We start from the raw sequence: 12,654 nt of genomic DNA on the forward strand, positions 1-12,654 counted from the left end.
GAATTCCGTTTGGTGAGCATCCATGCACAGAAATAGCAAACTGCTGAAAGTCCAAGCGTTGACTTAGCTCCGCAGATGATTCTTAGCAAGTTATGTTAGAATAGATGCACGTGAGTTACATCCAGTCCATTTGTTTCATTTTCCATCCGAGGTGGTTTGGTGGAACTGAATGTAATTGTGCTCCTGCGAATGTCATGACTGAGTGGAAGTCATATGAATTTGCTGTAGAATAGGCTGCATATGTACATTTCTTTTTCCTGTGGATTCGTTAATACTGAGCAGTTAAGATAAAACTCCTCATTGAAGTTTATAAACCACCCACGTCTGTGTTTCACGGTTAAATCTCGCATTTCTTTCCACGATGATGCAAGAATTTCACATGAAACATGATACATGTGCGAGTTGGTTTAAGTTTAGAACGCTGAGGCTTAAAACTATCACACTAACACGAAAAATACTGACATTGTTTGCTTTAAAAAGTCATTTTTAAACCTTCGATTTCTCTTTTAGCAAGAGGACATGATTAATTTTATTGCAATCAGTTTTCTCACAATCCCATTCTCCTCCTAACACTTAGTTTTAGGACTGAAAGGATAGAAAGTTTTAAAGAAGCAACTATCACTCGGACACTTCAGATGGGACTGATCTTGGAACATGGAATACTGCCCACTTATTTAATGAAAACATGATAATATAGCCTATGTTCATGATGCCAATCGACAAATTCACGTTAATTGTCACCCTGATTACATGCAGAGGAAGTGGACGTGATTCACTCAGGACTGCCAGCAGACAAACAAATATTCAGACTTCGAGTTTCGAATGCTAAACAGAAATAGCAATCAATATGGAAATAGTTTCAGCAATTTCCCCCCACCTATTCAACATTACTGCGGCACTGGCATCATTTCAAGAAATGCATACGTTTTATTGTATGCATACAGCCTAAAACACTGCGATTGAGATTGCACAAGAGACATGGAACATTTGTCCTCACAAGAGATTTTGGAATTTTCAGATTTAACCAGTTAAGCTAATACAATTAAGATTGTAAGTTTTCAGTTAACAAGACAAGAAAAACATCTAAGGACCTTCTTTACATTTATATTTTCCGTCATCCATAAAGGAATTAACTATATTTGTATTAAGAGCGACCATCTTGCGTTAAGAAATCTAAAAGCATGTTTTCCAATGTCTTTTATGTCCCGTTAAAGTTATCACAATACTGACAACTATTAGTTTTAGCTGTTCCCAGTATCAAAGTTGAGCTGTCAAAGATATGCGTGTAGAATATTCCAGATTTCTTCACTTCACACTCTTCAAAGAATAGTTCGTGTCTCACAATCTTCAGAGAACGCTCTTTACTAGGCGTGCATTGTGTAGTAAGTCTCACATTATTGTCGGTAATAGATTTTCCTGAATAAATAGGACAGCAAAAGTCACATCAAACGACGCAACAAAAAATCAAGGTGTCGGTTGACACTAGGACAACATCTCCATACTTTGGTCAGACACAGTAAAAATAAATAGAGCACTGGAATATAGGACATTTCTAAAACCCTTTCCTAATCTGATATCTGTCAAATGCAGGACATGCAGTATAAACTATCTTCCAGCATCAGAAATTGCAATAGGTAAAAGTGCAGCACCAGAACGGAAGCAATCAGGTCTCATTATATGCAAGACACAGCAATTTCGAAATATACAGTAATAGATTACAAATATTAATGAAGGTACATTCCTTGCGAATGGAAACGTCAAGTTCAAGCGAACACAACATCTAATTAGCTAAACTGAAACAATCTAAGTCGGCAGTTGACAGATTGCAGTAAATAAAACATTTCGCAACTCATGTCATATTTTGGAACTGAGTTCAACAATGCAGACTGAAAATAGTGAATTCCTTATTCTTTTCAGATGAATGCAGATTTCCAGACATTTCTTCAATCCACTGAAGCCTTCATTTGAAGAGATTTGGAAAGAAATGACAGCGACCATTGCATGCAAAATAGTTTATAGTGGCTTAGAAAATATCAACGTTTTCTGGCAAGTGAACAGGACTGAGAGAGTGGCAGGAGTCGAGACGCAAAATCCCGAGCGAATTGGAAGTAAATCCACCATTGTAAGCAAACTTAAAATAATGGCATCAGAGTGGGACAGCGGTGCCGAATATCTTTGCTCGGTAGAAGACAGTGAATTACCAACACCAATGAAAGCCTCTGTCAAGAAGACAATTGGTAAGTGGAAATAGTAGTGCAATATGAGCAAAATACGACGAAAGTCAGAAGTCGGAAGTGAAAAAAAAGGTGCTGGAGAAACTGAGCAGGACTGGGACAATCAGTGGAAAGACGTAGAGGGTGAACATTTACATTCCAGCATGGTCTCCTTCCAAAAGACCTGTTTTGTTACTATCGAGAAAAGACTGGATTTGAGTGATTGAATAATTAAATAAATTATCGATTCATTAAATTTCTACATTAACTGGTCAGATGGCCGGTAATCTGAAATCCTGGTGTTAAAGACCGATATGTCGTTCAATCATTTGCACCCCAAGAGTGGCAGTCATTTCAAAATCTGTGACTGTCTCCAAGTTTTGTTTTAAGGGACAAGAAATGTTCTAGCATTCAGAGATATTTGCACAGTCTTGCAGACAGGAAATATTTTATAAACCACTTGCATTACTAACAAAGAACTTGCGATGTAGTTATAAGATGAGCTCAGTTAAATGGATATTGTTCTCTTTACAGTCAGTGAATTCCGTCCTCCTAAGGTTTATCTCCTGCATCCGTCGACGGAGGAGATTGATACTGAGAATTCGGCTACCCTGGTGTGTCTCGCCACCGGCTTTTACCCAGATGAAATTTACATTGGTTGGATGGCTAATGACACCCTTCTGGATTCCAGCTACTGGACCCAATCAGAAAGCGAGAAGGGGAATGGTTCCAGCTTCGTTACCAGCGAATTGTGACTCACAACAGCGGAATGGAACAGTGACACCACTTACTCCTGCTTAGTGGGCCACCCAACCCTCAGCCGGGATTTAATCAGAAGTACAAATAAATCTCAGTATACCAACATTTGTTAATGTTTCAGTCATACTAAGTGACACCGTTAAATCCTACATTTAGACTGCCCTGGTGTACTATTTGCTTTCCATGAACAGCTAAATGCCATGTTGTCAATAACTGTTTAAGGAACCGGTCCAATGCATTTTCAATTCACTGAATGGTGCAGTCACATTCCTGATACTAAAAACTTTTGCAAATAAGAGATTAGTCACTATTTCAAATTTTATCTGTCAATTAAGGATAATTGTGTTCAGAATCTGAAATGCGAGGACAACTTTGCCTTGTCAGTGTAATTGTTCTGTAGATTGCTTGAAGCATTTCACATCGTTATTAGAAGGAATAGAAATTATGCTTGCGTCTGTATGTGGCTCTGATAATTGCAATAAACGCAGAATGATAACTTTTCACTTACTTATTCTTGGTTTCTATGCATAGCGTATTAACAAGGATGATATAACCTTTGATTGAAATGCATGTGATATCCTCTTCTGATACGGCAGCGCAGCAGCCTGCTGACATGTACAGAATTTTAGATCCACTGGGGTTCTTCTACGTAGATCACACTCATCCTAAACGTTTCTTGGCAGCACTCTTCTGTTCGGCCTGGCTTGTGCGGCATCCACATCGAATCGAATTACTAAAACCGACGTGATGCCAACATATTCAGCATGACAATCCGTCATCCAAATTGCTCTCACCTTCGTTTGAAAAGTCTTGTCAAGTATTCTCCTGAAGTGACGTCTAATCCTAGTTCTCAGTTTTGGTTTCGACAAAGATCCGTACTTTGACTCTCATCTATGTATAAATTACATACTACCCCTGATTGATTCCACTTCGACACTAGTCCTACATAACTCTCTCTCTCACAGTTCCCTATTATTTCACTGTGTATATCCCATACCTATCTAATGTGTGAACATCAATCACACAATGCATTGTTCTATATTCTGTGTGCCACCCCACTCCGTCTCTTATTCGCCCCATTTATCTATTGGTCATTTCCTCTGGCGATATTCGACTTCCTTTCTGAGTCAAAATTCTCCTTAAACTATAAGTCAATGTCCAAACCTCTCACTCACCTCAACAGATGTTTGTCATGTCTTCTGGTACATCTGCTTTCAACAAGCTCAACCAATACTTCTGTGCCTCTTGACATGACTTTTTTGTATTAGATTAGACTACTTACAATGTGGAAACACGCCCTTCGGCCCAACAAGTCCACACCGACCCGCAGAAGCGCAACCCACCAAGTCCCATTCCCCTACATTTACCCCTTCACCTAACACTACGGGCAATTTAGCACTGCCAATTCACCTAACCTGTGCATTTTTGGACTGTGGAAGGAAACCGGGGCACGCACAGACGGGGAGACACGGGGAGAATGTGCAAACTCCACACCATCAGTCGCCTGAGGCAGGAATTGATTCTGAGTCTCTGGCGCTGCGAGGCAGCAGTGCTAACCACTGTGCCACCGTTCAGCTCTCTGTCTGCTATGCATCTTCCACTCTCCATCGTCTTAAAATGACTCAAAACCTATAAACATAGCATAACGATTTGCAGCAGTTCCCAATCATTCATCGTCAACAAGCTGATTGAACGCCACTCAACAATGCCCATTAATTCTTCCTTTACTTACTATTCCTCAATAATCCAAGTTTGTCTGCATCGTCTTCTGCCATTATTGATGTGACTCGCTCCGACTTTATTTTCACTAATTTTTCAGCATCCATGGAATTCTGGCCTCTTATATATCCAAATTGTTAATGCTACCATCAAGTCCACCCAATGACACTCTGTCATCCAAATTTATAATTGGTTATCGTCATCTTCATTTAACAGTCATACCAAATATTCAAAGACAGTGGTGTGCAAATCCACTCACGCAGCATCACCGACCCCGTCCCTTCAAAACTCTATCCTTTGAATCTCATCCATGTACAATCTGCACGTTTTCCTTGACTGCAGATTTGCAAATTCGTATTTCACTTGGGCATTGAAAGCATACACCTAAAGTATTTTAAGTGGATTTAAATACATTCTGAATTAGTTGTCCAGCTCGTTGCTATAATGACGTTGTAATAATTGCAACCTGTGTACAAAGCAGACTCTCTTTTAAGTATCATGCTGAATTGTCATGCACAATAAGCTGGAACTAATGGGGCAATGTGGGGAAGTGTTTGGCAGGGTGGTGTCCATGTTCTCCGGTACCTGCTCCACGTACACACGCCGCACCACCCACCCCCCACACTCCCACTCCCAGTAAGACTTGCATCCTAATATGAGGGAACAACGTCTTTGGCAAAGGTTCTGCAACATCCAAGAGCTACAATGCACAAATCTCACATTGGGTCTTCTGACCTAAGTTTATTGCAGAATGGTGTTCTGAATATGATTCGATGAAGGAAAGGAAATCCTCTGCTGTTCTGAAAGTCCTGAATGGTCACGGAAGTTTACATCTGTGGTCAGGTGTAAAATAACATGCTCAGGTCAATTGATTTGATGAGCTTGCATTGATGACTCCCTCGTCGTGAAGGCGATGAAATATTACATACCCAGCAGTTTTGCTGTTCCATGAAATGCGATGTTTACTGTCAATGGATTGTGTCTCTGAGCGAGACACTCTGTTTTGTTTTTGGATGTGGCGTATTTCCATTTATACGGCGTCTCTGGATGTAGACAATTGTCAGTTCAGTACGTTGTGATCTCTGTTCATGCTAGATTGATAATTAAGAGCTAACTTTCTTTTGGCTCTTCTGTATATCCGAATGTGAGGCTATCTTCGTGTTGGAAAATATTAATAAAGTGGTCAGTGGTATCTTACCATTCAATGGCATTTTCGGTGAATGGAAGAAACACTGTGCTGTAGACGTTTCCTCAAGTCTGTGCTGAGGTCAGTGTCAGTAAGTACAGTGACTTCAGTTACATGTTTGAGGTCATGTTGCGGGATGTTGATCATATTTGACACAGCCTGTCAATCGCAGAATGATGCTGCTACTGTAATTGAGATCTTTCCATGCAGTCTTGTGCGATTTATAAGAGGCAAACTCTTCTGTTATCGTATGTCTTTTTGTCGTATGCAAAGTTATCTCATTTGAGGGATTCTGGCTTTACCACTTAGACGTCAGCTCGGTTCTTTGGTGACCTGCATAAGTCACCATGCCATGTCAGCTATTTGAAGCATTAATTTTGGATGAAGGCAGAACTGCAATGCGATTGGGAATTTCCTTCTCCCCATGTCTCAAAATACACAGGAGAAATATTGACTTCTTGCTATCCCCAAGGAGAAAGTGAGGACTGCAGATGCAGACTTCAGGAATGGGGAACCTGAAGAAGGGCTTATGCCCGAAACGTCGATTCTCTTGCTCCTTGGATGCTGCCTGACCTGCTGCGCTTTTCCATCAACACATTTTCAGCTCTTGCTATCCCTTCAAATCTCATCATCCATTCCGAGGTAAATCGATGCCAACTCACACATCTCACTGATGTTCTAATATCGCACACAGATGAGGAAATTGAAATGTTTTGCTTTTGAGTTGAGATGGCCGCCCGATTCAGATGTTGCTGAGAATTCACAGCCAGGCAGATCAATGTGAGGCCTGATGTCCTGGATGTGAGCAGAGGTGCGAATTCATTATGTGAATTACAAGTGCAGCACTTTTGTAATCACGATTCAATCGGATGAATAATCCTGCTGCCTGAATAGATAAAGAGCATTAATTGTTCCAAATGAAATTTACTGGTGTGATTTCAGGATTTCTTGATCATGGATGTTACACTATCATTAATTAAGATTTAATTAAGTTGCAGAAAACGCAGAGTTGGTATTAATGGTACAAATAAACTATCATTCGATTGTTACAATATTGTTGCGAGTGAGATATCACAATGAATACCGCTTGCAAGCTGTTATTAATAATCTTTATCAATGATTATAAGGAATGTGATATAACCATAATTGTGAATGCCACATATGAGTTGTGATAAGATTACGAAGAGGCTATAAGCTGTTATGGTCAGCCTGGATGTCTGGCAAGAGTAGTGCAGATTGATTATCTTGCGGATTAAGTGTGAGGTTTTACACTTTGGCAGGATTATTTGGAATGTGAAGTTTTCATGAAGGTCAAGAGATTGGTAATTGATGCTAAAAAGGGACTCGTAGTTCCGAATAGATTGAAACTTGACAAATTGCTGAGGAAGTATTGAAGAAGGCTGATGTTTAAAGATTTCATCGTAAGTAAATTTGAGCAAATATGAAACTATGTCTTGCTTCAACTTTGTAGTTTTGATAAGGTTGTACATAGTTACAAGACTTAATTTGTTCCCCTCACTTTTGTAAGGATGTACTTTCCTTCCAATGGACATTCAAATAACAAATTTGTGAAATGGTCAGATTGTCCTGTGAAAAGGGATTGAAGAAACTGGACCTATAGCCTAAGCCAATGGAAGAATGAGAGATGATGTGATTCATCCAACATGCACAATATAGAAAGCGATTGATTTCTAGATGCTAATGCCATTAGCAGAAATATGGATGCGTGGTAAAATATCACGAAGTAGATTATCAGCCACCAACATGAATGATGAACCAGGCTCAAAGAGCTGAATGTTTCACTCCAACTACTAAATTTCTGTTCCTATGGTCACAGCAGCTGGAAGCTACAGAATCCAAAATAATCTAAGAAGAAAAGAAATTAGGAAAGCAAAGAAAGGATGCAAACAATGCTGAAGAAATTGAAGATTTTTTTTGCTTAAGGTCAAGATAGTGATTGATGAAAGGATTGTCCCAAACATAAATGAGCGTCGTAATTTATTTTTTACAGAATAGTTTGTCTTTGTCTTTGCAAAGGAGACAGCTGAAACAGACATGTAGGTAAATAGGAGTACGGTGAAGTATCCGATAAACTAACAATGGAAAAGGGGGCAATGGACAGACCAACCTCCTCAAAGGTATATAAAGATCACGTGATCAAAGGGTGAGCATGAAAAAAAGATAAGCAGAGGATAACTTTTCAATCTTCACGCAATGTATGTGGAGTACCAGAGAATTGCAAGTCTGCGAATGTTGTTCCAGTGTCGAAAATGATTTGATGGTAGATGATGTAGTGATTGGCCAGTCAACCTGAACTCATAGCAGGACAAGTTACGAGAATTGTAACAGTCAATTAGAGTTCAAATGGAAGCCCACTGGAAAAAGCATGGATTAATCAAGAAAGATTAGCATGAATGTGTGACACGAATATCGTGTCTTACAAAGTTAATTAATTTGTTTCGGTGTGATAGCAACGAAGTGATTTATGTGGACAGTACGTGAATGATATTTACAAGGTTTAAAAATTCATTTGTTTACGTCCAGCTTGGAAGACTGTTCAGAAAAATGAAGCCAACGGGATATATTGGAATGTGGCGAATTTGGTATGTCAGTGATTGGAAGCAAAGGTTAAGACTGGAGGTTTTTTTGTGAATTGAAGAATTTTCTCCAATACTGTATGACACGACTTAGTCCTGGTGTCATCTGCAAATGCTTAACAATCTCTTCACATTTTCACTTATACATTTACATAAATAACAAACAATAGGGTCCTATTACAGATTTTTTTCTTTTGTGACATACCATAGGACTTCAGATTCCAGTCACCTCAATCAGCCGTCTACCACTACCCTCTGTGTCCTATTACGAAGTCAGTTTCTGATCGATCTCGCCAAGTTTCCCTGTATTCCTTGTTTCTGAACATTATAAATCAGTCTCCCATATGGGACCGTATGAGAAGCATTGCTAAAATACACGGAAACTTAGTCAACTAAACTGTCCTCACCCACACATATGATCGCAGTTTCAAAAGCGTCTAATCAATTTGCGTGTTCTCAAAACTACATGATCTACAGAATTTTGAAAGTCCCATGATACAGCAGCAATTCCATTTTCAAGTTCACTTAGTCCAATGATAACTGTGTCACATCCCACGTGCCAGTTCTGTGGTATTACAGAAACTTTCTAGAGATTTTCTTTGTCGATGTGACTACTTTTATAACAAAATGTATCCATTGATTACAGGCATCCCCGAAATAAAGGAACATGCAGAAGACAATGGCATCGAAAAAAACGATCAAGAAAAAGTCGGTGAAGATGCCAACAACTCATTAGCCATCATGGCTTTCGTTATCCTGTTTATTCTCAGTATACTGTACAACACATTTGTAACTGTCCATAAGGTAATAACGCGTTTCAATCGCATTGTGACGTTGTGTGAGACCACAGCATTCATAACTGAGGTGTCGCTGAGCAGCAGATAATGATGCACAATTTTTCCTGAGGAATAGTTACTCTTATGCAAAAGGATGACTTTGGGCTTCTTTTATTGTCGCTAAGTAATTCATTCTTATCCTGAAAAGCTTCCTAAATATAATCATTGCGCAGAGCAATGCATGAAAATCTGAAATAACATGGCACTTGGGAACCAAACTGTGTCAGCAATAAAATAATGCTAATTTGTAGATTTTCTTATAATAGAAAACAGAAAAATGAAGAGTTCGTTCATTCATATTGGTTACAAACCAGAAGCGGTGAAAAATGTTGAGTCTACAAAGGTACAAAGGTAAAAAAATAAATGCTCACGAAGATTTTTTTCCACATAATCCTGCATCATTGAGAAGGACTGAGGAAAGCATCGATTAAGGAGTGATTGGCCGTGGATCACAATGAAGACTTGTGGAAAGCACGCGCACGTTTACACCTAAGAATAAGAGGTCAACTTATCTTTAATATACAAGAACCGTACAGGACCTGATAGGGTGGATCCATAAAGATGGTTTGCCCTGGAGGAAGAGTCATAAAATCATAAAGTACGGAAGGGAAACTTCGACCTATCGACTCTGTGCCGAACTATATAGTATAGCCCCACTTTCCAGCATTTGAGATGAATGTTTTGATACTTGAAATGCTCATTATCTTACATATTAAGAATCACGCTTCAACTTCACTTCCAGCCAGTGCATTCCCACCATCGCCTGGCTGAACACACATTTCCTCAAATTCACTTCAACCTGCATGTACTTCATTTTCCAATTATGGCGTTATTTCGGTATGGACCCTTCACTAAGGGAAACAGAAGCTTCCAATCTACTCTATCCATGTCGCTCATATTCAAATGCACTGTAATCAGGTCGCCTATTTTTTTTTCTCTGTCATAAAGAAAACAACCAAGGGCCATACAGCCTCTATTCGTATCTAGAATGCTTCAGCTCTGGCAGATCTCCTCGGTAGTCCCTGCAGTGCAACCACATCCTTCCTATAGTGTGGCTTTCAGAACTGCACACAGTACTCTAGCTGTGCCCTAACCAAAGATTTCTGTAGCTCTTGCATTACCGCCTATTCTTACAATCTGTAAAATCGATCCTGATAAAGGAAAGTGTGCAGAGTGCCTTATTAATGTATTAAACTGTTCTGCCACCTTCAGGGATCTGCAGATAAGCACTCCAACATTTTTTCTAGTGTTGTCAGCTTTCTGGTATCCTGTCATTCATTGAGTTATCCATTGTCTTGTTATTCCTTCCAAGGTTAACACTTTGTCCCCCATACATTCTCATCTCGGTCCTTTATATATAATGAACAATAAAGGATCCAGAAGTGATCCTACTTGACAGCAGCTTTCAGTCACGTGTACATAGTTCGACCACACTATGCATCCATCCACAAAGACAAGGATACGCTAGGATCAAAAACCATAATCTTAGAATCCGTTATGTGCTGCGTTTATGACCTGCGTTGCCATTGACCATTATATCGCTGTTGTCCACCCAAACACTTCTCGTTCCTGGAGAAAGACTCGATACTATGTCATTCTGTCTATTGAAACTTGGCTGGCAGTGTTGACTGTAAGTGTGATGGCAATTGCTGCGCTAAAAAAAAGACGTATCTAATAACAGTTCATGCAAATATAAGCGATCAGTGTTTCAGCAATGGCAACTATTAAAGTTATGTCGTGAAGTGATATTTTTCTCTATCCCTATCCTGATCCTGTTGATCTGCTGTGGTCTGACAATAAGCAGACTGTTAAGAATTGGATCTGGGAAAGGATCCATGGTGCTGATGAAGAGGAAGGTATTGGAGACCATCAGTGGAATATTGGCCCTTCTCTTTTTTTTTGCTTTGCACCTTATCACATCCCAGAATTTTACTTTTTGTGTAATGATCCGTTGTATCTGCCATATACAGTTACGTATTTTTACATGTGTAACGTTAAAAAATGTGTGTTGGGCACTCACTTGTTTTACGGCCATTCTCACTCCCTTACTGTACATTTTTAGGTCACAAAACTTTCAGTGGAACAAAACGATGTTGTGTCGTCTAATATGTTCGAGCAGCGGCCAAGATCTGAAAATTCTAACGGTCGCTAAATAAAATATCGTTGCCTACTTTTCTCTACATTGAACCCTGAAATATTGTGCTTCGACAAATTAATCAAGGAGACCATTTCCTGCCTTTATTCAATGATTGTTCTTTGAGAATCTTTGCACGAGAAATACAAAGGTCGATAGTGAGTGAATAAATGATCTGTCAATGTATCAAAACCCTGGCGTCCTTCCTTTCAACATCATTTAAAGAAAAACATAACAATGGTCAACTAGGCCTAACACTGAAAGTTTTAGTAGTTTTTATTTCCTCATAAGGCATAATTAATACGTTTTATCTAGTTGAAAGCTTGCAATGAGAAAAATCACCCCATACGTTCAGCTCCTTAAGCAAAGATACATAGGTCAGTACATATAGATGCAGACATAATCATGTATATTCATATTAATAAGTTATAGAATAAACAAAGCGTGGAAAACGAGAAATCATACATTTTCAGAGATAGATAAAGACTGATAGATTGACTGATGTGTTAGGGAGACAAAAATAATGTTTAGTCGCTGTCAGTTCGATGCACACAGATATAAAAGCAATTGAAAATATAGGCACAAACACAGAAAAATGAACAGATCAAGATACATGAACAGAGAGATAGATGTACAGAAAATTAAATTAACACTTGCACACTGGACAAAGAGAGAGAAAGATGCAGTGTATGGAATATATAATGAAATTTTTCATCAGCTAATACTATATTTTAAGCAATGATGAATAAACATACTTGCCATATCCATATTTATTTGCAGCGTATGTTCACAATGTGAAGAAGTATCGAAGCCACCAGAAGAATCTCGACAATTCATTTCATGATCAAATCTTATCTACTGCATTGCTAAGACTGTAAATGTTATTCTGCGACAATATAATGGACGTTAAGAGGTAGGAAATGGAAATCTCAGGATGCAATGACATCTGGTTTCCTAAGGATGCATTAGGACCTGCAGTATCGTAAGGAGCGATGCAGTTAGGAGGTGGATTGATCCCTGGGCCACTGCATTGCAGTGCTATGGACAAGCACATGCAACGATATAATATTCAGGACGTATCAATGTAATCTTAGATATACCATGCTTTGGGCCAAGGGCGTGTAAGGAATTAACGGTAGGGGAGAGTTTGGATTGGTATTTCGATTTCTTAAAATAATTTGTATAAGGTGAGTAACACCCACAAAGTCAA

At 39.1% G+C, this 12,654-nt stretch overlaps 1 pseudogene; it reads left to right on the top strand.

Annotated features, from left to right (window-relative positions):
* Positions 1-12,654, top strand: part of LOC132828625 (Ig heavy chain C region, membrane-bound form-like) — a 136,250-nt pseudogene that overhangs the window by 88,294 nt on the left and 35,302 nt on the right.

Source organism: Hemiscyllium ocellatum, chromosome 27 (genome assembly GCF_020745735.1).
Source record: "Hemiscyllium ocellatum isolate sHemOce1 chromosome 27, sHemOce1.pat.X.cur, whole genome shotgun sequence".
Taxonomy (NCBI): Eukaryota; Metazoa; Chordata; class Chondrichthyes; order Orectolobiformes; family Hemiscylliidae; genus Hemiscyllium; species Hemiscyllium ocellatum.